Source organism: Amblyomma mixtum, chromosome 2, assembly GCF_055824585.1.
Source record: "Amblyomma mixtum isolate Tamu chromosome 2, ASM5582458v1, whole genome shotgun sequence".
Taxonomy (NCBI): domain Eukaryota; kingdom Metazoa; phylum Arthropoda; class Arachnida; order Ixodida; family Ixodidae; genus Amblyomma; species Amblyomma mixtum.
Window position 1 is genome coordinate 241208840 of NC_143013.1, and position 9526 is coordinate 241218365.

Consider the following 9526-nt stretch of genomic DNA (forward strand, 5'->3'; position numbering starts at 1 on the left):
GAAAGCATTCGCCTCGCGCTGAATGTGGACGAAGATACATTTGCACAACAAGCGGCCCGTCAGTTTTTTCCACACCATGACTGCACCCCTACATCTCCTCCAGTCTTATCGGTTACAGAGCCTTCCGATGAGGTTACTTCTGATCTAACTATGGCAGAATTGCTAGCCTCCATTGAACGCCTCAAGACTACCACTTCTCCCGGGCACGACGGCATACCAAACTCTTTATTCCGTAACTTGGATGGGTCTGCTTTGCAAACCCTACTGGATACTTTCAACCAAGTGTGGCGTTCTGGTGTCATCCCTGGAGAGCGGAAGCATTCTATTGTGGTCCCAATACCCAAGTCAGGTCAGCCTCCAGTATCTCTTTCGGCCCTTCGTCCAATTTCTCTCACGCCTACCATCTGCATGCTTTACGAAAGCATTCTCGCCGCACGTTTGTCGTGGTGGCTAGAATCACACGATTGTTACCCAGATTCCCAAATAGGTTTCCGTCCCCAAATTGGAACGGAGGATGGTCTTACTACTTTGGCTACTGACGTGCTTCACCACTCTCCGCAGAGTCACCTCGTTCGAACGGTGATCGCGACAGACATAACAAAGGCATATGATAACATCCTTCACTCTGCCATTCTTGCCTCCCTTCAAACTCTTGGTCTCCCTCACCGGTTTCTCCTATCCATTCACGCCTTTTTAACAAATCGAACCTTCAGTGTACGGGTACATGGAAAGCCCTTTGGTAACTTCACTTCCAATAGAGGAGTGCCCCAGGGCTCCGTTCTCGCCCCCACATTATTCAATGTGGCTTTTATTCCTCTTGTTAGAGCCCTAGAAACCATCCCTTCTATCCGTGTGCTTGCGTACACCGATGACATAACCTTGTGGTGCTGTCACCCAGATGCGTCTATCCATCAGTCGGCCCTCCAACATGCGCTAGATGTCTTGACATCTCTCCTCCCACCTCTGGGTCTAACCCTCTCGCCTACTAAGTCATCTTTCATTCGCATTGGAAACAAAGCCGGCTTACGGAAAGCAGTCCCTTTAAACTTTACAGTAGATAGTTCTCCGATTCCTCAAGTAGAAACTGTTCGTATTCTTGGCCTCCTCCTTCATACCTCTGGGACTGGCACCCCTTGGCTGACAGCCACACGTAAATCAGCTCACGCTACTATAGGTCTGATTCGTCGCATAGCTATGTGATCTGGTGGCGCACGTGCTCATACGGCCCGCCAGCTTGTGCGCTCTATCCTTCAGCCACGGATAATATATCAGGCACAATTTCAACGTCTCACCCGCAGACAGTGGGACTCCCTTGAAGCTATCAATCGTGAGGCTATGCGCGCAATAACATTTTTGCCTCGTTTGACACCCATACCCGTGCTTCAGGAGTTCGCCCAAATTAATACTCTCAGTGAACTCATCGACCAGCGGGTGGCAAACAGAGCTCGCAAACAGTCTCTACAACTTCATCGTTTAAAGACGCTCCCTCCGTGGTCGTATTGTCAGCTCACAGACAATCGCCCCACTGTTTCCCCGTCGGTATCAGCCGCGCATCTGCCTGAAGGGTGCATATTGTACACCGATGCGTCACATACTGCAGAGCGGGGAGTTACCGCTGTATATAGTCCCTCCCATCCGCATCTCAACTCTCGTGCGACGTACACCGCAGATACATGTACCCCCCTGGCAATGGAACTTCAAGCCATTTACAATGCCATTGCTTCCCTTCCGCTCCTTCCCACATTCAATGCAGTTCATATTTATACAGACTCCCTCGCCGCCCTTAAACAGCTTAAGGCTGTTCGACGCACATTCCAGATTACACAATCAATTCACCTACTCTGCGCAAAATACCCATGTCCTGTACGCATACACTGGATTCGCGGTCATGCTCACGATCCACATAACATTCAAGCAGATGCTATGACTCACATTGACACATCAGACGACCCGCCACCTTCCCCTCTTCCCCGAGATCCGTTCCTGTCCCATGTCACCGATTCACAAGCTCTGCGCCAGCGAACACGCGCTCTAATTCCTCCGTGTTCGCACCCTCTCCCCCGTAGTCTAACTCGGCAGGAGGAGGTATCAGTGCGCCGGATTCGGGCAGGGGCGGCCCTGACCCCATCTGTCCGTTATCGGTGGGGTGATAAATATCTGCCAGCAACTGACAGGTGCCCTCACTGCGGCGCTGCACCGGACATTTGTGATGTGCGGCACCTGTTGTGGACTTGCCCAGCGACGGCCCCTATTAGAAAACGGCTCCTCAGGGAGGAGCTATGGACAATCACTTCACCAGCAGCCTATGCGAGTACCTCGCCGAAACTGGTCTACACTCCTTCTTTTAACTTTCTGTAACCTACATTCCTCTCCCCCTTTTCTCAACTTATGCCTCAAGGCAGACTTCACGAATAAAAAAAAAAGTCGATCGGATACCTCGCCTGCTGGAACCAAACGTTGCAACTATTCTGTGGCGTGAAACTCTGCTTAATTCCGAGAAACCGGGGCGCGCTTTGGTAGTTTCTTAGAATTCGCCGAGCTCGCACATGTATAGCTCGCGAGAGATGGAAGACAATGACGGTAAGTGACACAAAGGTTTCGCCACTGTAGCAGGTCCGTCGCTGGTGTCAAACACTTTGGTTTCGTTGCGTTTGAGTTGCTGGTCTTGCAGTGCTCTTTGTGTCATCGCAAAGAATGCACTCGTCTTCGATTGCGTATTGTGTGTATACACGAAGTGTGATCTTTTTTTGCGAAGTGTTTGTGTGTGGAGGGGAAGAGGTAATTTTGATGCTCTGAGTGTTTATACGGGACGTATGTGTTGGTTGATCCTTCTGTGCGCGCGCACTGCACTGTTTGGTTGTGCTGCGAGAAATAAGTATTCCCACGAAAATTTCTAGTCCGAAGCAATTAAATATATTATCATTGCTTATAAAATGAAATGTACTCATTTCGGACACCTCGGTTAAATTGTGTCTGCTGCCACCAAGTTTTCGACATTCCATTTATGCGCGAACTTTCTTCTCATGAAGTGCGTAATAACGAAGTTTGACAGCATTTTGTAAGCCGATGTGTCATGCCTTTGGGTGTCTCCTAAACTGAATGCGACGAATAATCGCAACCGGCCTATACAGACCTCCAATGGAAAGGAATCATGCCTGTTTGTGCTAATCACTATATTCGTGCTTTGATTATTACTTTTCCTTTTATCACATCACTTGCGGGTATATAAATTTTCAAGCAGAAAAGAATGCAGCGCATGGTGTTCAGTGGCACGCGGTAAATTCGGTAAATATTCCCCCTGCGAAACAATGGAGCATTTATTATGCACTCAAGAAGGATGGATAGCTGGGCGAGTTCGTAATAATTCATCGTGGGTACAACCCACGATGATATACACGCGCATAGTAAATCATCCGGACACTCATGGCCTCTTCATCCATTGCCAACATGGCTTCTGCAAGGAGCTCTCCTGCGTGATAGAGCTACTAGGTTTTACTTTCGACCTATCCGAAGAACTTGACAATAAAGCAACTGCATACTGCGTTTTCTTAGAGTTTACAGAGGTGTTTGATGTTCCCGCCGATGAATTATTAATAGAAAAACTACGGGAGTATGATATCAATTCTAAAATTATTCTCGCGATTTTGGAATATCCTCGCTAGGACGTGGGTTTTTTTATAGCAGATGGAGCGGCATTCTGGATGTTACATGGGGCCCCTCAAGGATCAATCTCTCTTAGGAGCTCTGCTTCTTTTAATGTATACAAATGATACTTCAAACAACGTCACTTCATTCATGAGACTGTTCGCGTAAGACTGCATATTATACAGAAAAACTATGACGATAGCGACTGCCAGGCAACTCAAGACGGTCAAGATTTTTTTTTGTTTATTCAATACTGCCAGCCTCCATTTGGTGGCCAAGGCAGGAGCGGTACAAGGATACATCGTACATCGCGACAAAACAAAGCAAGTAAAAATGCGAATAAAGAAGCAAAAGCTAACACACAGGGTTTAATAGAAAGACAAAGAGCAAGGTTAAATGCACTCAGTTACCTAAAAATACAAAAGAAAGCAAACAAAAGAGCATGAATGAATACACTGCGCTTAAAGTGACTATATGACAGCAGATAAAAAAGACTTCTGATCTGTCAAACGGACCACGTCACGCGGAAGCCCGTTCCATTCCAATATCGTTCTTGGAAAAAAAGAAAACTGATACGCTTTCGTTCGGCACCGTGGCACCATGATTGTCAAATTTTGTTTATTGAGCGTTGGTCGTCAAGTGTTGTATGCCATGTAGGTCTCAAAATGAATGTTTGTTAAGTTATTAACAATCCCATGCAACATTTTTAGACGGTGCAACTTGCAACGAGATTATAGCAGATTCAATACACGCATGTTGCGAAAAATGAAGCATGAATTTAAATATGGAAAAATTGTGTGTTTGAGATTCACGACGAAAAAGGGCACCAAATGATTTTCGCCATGACATTAACGGCAAAACCCTAAGAGTAGTTTCCGAGTATAAATATTTAGGAGTATATCTGACTCAATCTTTAAGTTCGCACTGGCACATCGACTACATCGTTGCCAAAGCCTCTAAGTCACTCGGCTACTAACGCAGGAACACTTGCAATTTTCCCGAAGTGACCTGGAAAATTTTATAAAAGTCAAACGTGCTCTTTATTTTAGAATACGCATGCACGGTATGAGATCCTCCAACTGCACTTGCGAAAGATAAGCTTAAAAAAAGTGAAAAATTGATCTCAATGTTACGTTCTAAGTAAGTCAGTCAAATATATATTATTGAGTGCGACACTTTCTACACAAGCATTAGGCTGGTAATCACTAGAACATGGCAGAGCCGTGCTTAGTTTAAAGCTCTTTCATGACATTTACCGTTCTGCTATCCCATGTGAAAAATGCATTTTTCCACCTCATTATGTGTCCTTAGGTCCGGATCACTACAAAAGTGTGCCCGAGCACAAGTGCAAAATTGAATCTTTCAGTTCTTTTTTTTATCACACAAACCAATTAGACAATGGAACCGATTGCCCTCATCTGTCGTTGCTTGCACAACTAGCACCGCATTTTGCTCTTCATTAACTGTTTTGGCAGCTCTAAAATAACCCCTTTCCCTAACCCTTTTTTTGTTGCTCCATTTCCCTGTAGTCTAGGTTTGTTGGTAGCGGCTACATGTGACAATCTTTTTACTATTTATTATGAATGCTCACGTGCGTCTGTGTTCCCACTATGCAGTGATTCTTTTTTTCATTGCGGTTTCCGTATTACTGCTTCCTTCGTGTCACTGCAAGCATGTTTTCGTATTACGTCAGATTAATTTTGACGACTGCCTTGTTCCACTTTTTTTGCAACCGCATGCGGGCGTTTCCATTTCGTGCTAGATGCAACGCCTTCCCAATGTAGTGTAAAACCATTGCCCAGAAGTTTGTTTTTTCTTGTTTTACGTGTATGTGACCGCGTTTCGAATTTTGTATTTGGCTCTGCAATTTTGTGTTAGTACCCCCCCCCCAACCTGTAATGGCGAATGGCGCTGTGGGTATCAGATAAATAAAAAATAAATAATATTACCAAGACTTATTTAAACAATTTTATAAAGCAACCGCCTCAGGTTGCAACTATGATTATGCGCATATGTCAGTTCGTTGCTCTGGACAAAAGACATTCACTAGGCCACATGTCTGTGCAGGTCACCTTAAAATGAGCGCTGTTTCACAGGAAATGAGAAACCATATTTTAAAAGTTATCAGACTGATGTTCTTCATGGTACTGACGGTACCAGTAGTGGCTAATTGTAATGGCTAATGCTACCCGAAGGCTACGATAGAAAGCTGCTTCGAGGCACCGACATTTGTAGGTCTGCAGCGACCGCAGAGAGGCGCACTCAAACAGGACGACTCGCAGCGTACGCGTACGGTGGGCATAAAATGCGCAGTTCTTTTCTTTTTCGTTTGCATTTGCAAATATGAATCTTTTTTTCAGAGCTTGGCACTGATAACAGCATTTCCAGCTCAACGGCTTAGAGGCAAACTAGGGCCCTTCCTGCGACGGATATAATAATGCGCGGCAAGATCATAGTGCCGAATCGGCCATATTGCTCTGCCGAAAGGAAAGCGGCTGGCCGGCCTTGAACATCGAGCTTCAGCGCCTTCAAGCGTTGAACTAAACAGATTGGTGTTGTTGATATTTCCTTATGAAAACGACGCACTTATGGTGACTATATTGCACGAATGAAGAATCGAGTCAAGAGCGAGTAATAGTAAATGCAAAGAAAATACGATAATCTAACAGAAAAAAAAATGGCTGAGGCTTAACTTGGTTAAGCCTGGAGAATGCGAAGCACCATCGTGTCGCGTAATTTGGAGGCGCACAACCACAGCGACGGCGCGAGGTGGGCCCCCGTTTCTCCATTGTCGTGACGTCATCGTGTCACGTGGTGTGACGTCATGTATCACGTGATTTGGAGGCGCATAACCACGGTGAAGGGCTGAAGTGGTAGCTAAAGTAGTATGCTCCGCATAAAAAAATTGACAGGTGAGGTTTTGACTGACAGACACTGGGCGTCAATAAGCATAGGCATAAAGACGAAATGTCCGCGTGAGTAGCATAAACCTTTTATCATAAACACGAAAGCAAACACAAGCAAGGTACCACTTATGATTCCAAGGAAAAGTGGTAAGGCTTTAACGTAGTAAAACAGAGTAGACGTGCGTAAGCATGTGTTTAGCCTGGTTGCTCATGGTTTTCCATTGCTGGGTTGTCGACACGCCTGGCGGTGATATTAGGATCAGGTTAGCCTCTTATCGAGGTTAAGCTGATTTGATCTGTTCGCGCAGCAGTGGGCAGTTGAAGACAATTTGCAATGCCCAGCGCGAGTTTGTCTTGCGGTTTAAACCAGGCGTGATATGATGCGGTGATAGCATAGTGCTCTCGTGCAGTAAAGAGCAAAGCTGATTTGTCCGCGCCGCCGCTAGTTGGAATCCAAGTCGCGGCAATATTTATTTTATTTCTGCACCCTTAAAGTAAGGGAACCCACAAGATCCGTGGTTGGGTTTTACCTTGTGAAGTAATGCTTGCGCAATAAATTTTCAGGCTGGCGGACGGCCACTTCTGTTCTTGCGTCGACGGGATAAGCCTGTGTTAGAGAAATAAAACTTAAATGCCACTTTAAACACGAGCTGCAGGTATCAAAATTTCAAAATCTACAACAGGCACACTTTAGTGCTACAAATTGTCAAGAATAATCATCAATGCATCTGATTCAGCATGGAAAAGCTGCAGCGGAGACCACCAGGCTAGATAAGAACAGCTGAAAGCGTATTCACGTTGACAAGATCTGTGGCTACAAATGCTAACCCAACTTTGCTGCTGTATTGCGTATTACTATGTCGAAAATGAGCAAAACAAATCAGAGCACACTAAGCAATTTTTGTATAAGCCTTAGCATTCCCTTTCTGACTATGATAATAAATTACAAATATTCAGGGTTACATTATAGGTTTTTGCAGTGACCTTTCGCTAAGGTCTAGAGCCACCGTGTTTCAACAGACATAATAACTACCTGACAGCAGTAAAATTCAGGGGCGCAAATTGGCGGAAACCAGGGATTTCCAACACACAGGTGAAGCTACTTAGCAGGCGTGGTTGGACGTGAGATCTACGATGAGAAACCTTTTATCATTGTTCGATAAGCTAAAAAGCCGTCCGGTTTTTCATAAAACTGGAACAACGGCTCCGGTTTGCTTTAATATACAGGAAAAAAATCAGAGGGGGGGCGTGCCATGGCTAGGCAATGTGAGTAATAGGTAACATGTGCCTGATATGTGCGATGGCTGATGTAATCGCAACATTTCGCAAAAAATATCATGCGCCTCAACTTCAGGCTGAAGGGCATATTTTCACCATAAACGATTTCGCAAAATACTTGACTGCACCACGCAAAGTTCGATTCTGTGAACTGAACATTTCAGAATTTCAGGAACACTACCAGGAAACCACATGCAGCCTCTGGAGGTGTCATTGTCTAACAACAAAAAAGTTCAATCATGGCGAAGAAACACTAGCTGCAATGAGTGCAAAGTCGAATAATGAATTCTGAAGACTACGCAAACAAATGTCAAGTTGGGGATATTCAGAACGATACCCGTGCTCTGTATGGCAATAAAATATTCGCGACAAACATCTCGAGATACAGGAAAAAGCAGGACTCTTTCATCAAAGCACCAGCAGCCACGTCAACCATAAAGAAAAAAAAGGTAGAGATCGCCAAGATGTCTCTAACAAACATGCGGTTACCTGCAGGAGCGAATGGATTGTTGGAACCAACGCAGACAAAAATACGTAGACGACAGATATGCGGGATAGAAATGCCAAAGTTTAATTAGCGAGACATGCATAATATAGCAGCCGATGAAATTTAACAAATAAATTTAAGCCTCCTTGTCAAGCAAACTGATTTCCTCTTGGCGAAGTGTGATGGAAAACAGACTGCACCAGCTTGCCCTGACTTTTGATTAGAATAGGCATCTGTGATTAGCGTTGCCATCGTATACTGTGCCTGCATGCCTTCTAGTCATTGTATACACGTAGAGAAACGACAGTGCATAGACAATTAATGCCAGTTCCCTTAGAAACACACCCAAAAAAGATATACCCCGAACTTTATATACAAGAAGCGCAGAGCATGGCGCATGCAAATGTAGCCATTACTCAGAAGTCTCATAAACGTCGTTTCTGGCTCGCGATGTGCCACTTTTTTTTTTTTTCAAACCAGATTTTTCAGCTTTGGGTCGAGGTTTCACTCTTTGATGTTCACACTGAGCAGCTTTAAGAAGGTCAGGGCAGAAGGCTACGGGGGACACAACTGTTCCTGCTGGAAATTCTTATTTGTTTTCTTTACCGGCTTTCCCGCAATAATCATTAATTGTTCTCTGAAGCAAAAATTTGCATTCTGCTCACTGCTCACGCGTAAGCTATAATTTTAGTTGCACAAATTTTCTTGCCCCACTATTTGCAGGAAACTCACTGCATTCGACAGGACAAGAAGCTGCCTACGCCATCAATGTGGTTCATTCTGAAAGTGCAGCAGACATGAACAAAATTCCTGTGTTAGAGCGCGCGGTGAGTGCATTGTGGAATGGTTATTCGTTTCTGGTGAAGAATCCTTATTCTAATGCAATCCTCCAAGAAATTCTGACTTAAGTAATACATGGACATATCACTAGAGGAAAGTTTCATGAGAAAATAAAAGCATCAGGCATGAAGAAAAAATAAAGCACGCTTTACGATCACCTCTCGCATTTAGGGATATTTCACGAATGAAGGGCTTTCATCTCGAGTTCTCAACATATTCACGTGTAACTCGTCCGGAAACCGCAGCGAAAATCACTGCAAGCTTTACGCCGGACATGAAGTCGAACTTTTCCAAAATATGCCAAAAATCTTCATCCTAATTGTTCCAAATGCTCCCAGCTATTAGCGCTGAGCGATCGATACAGGCTATA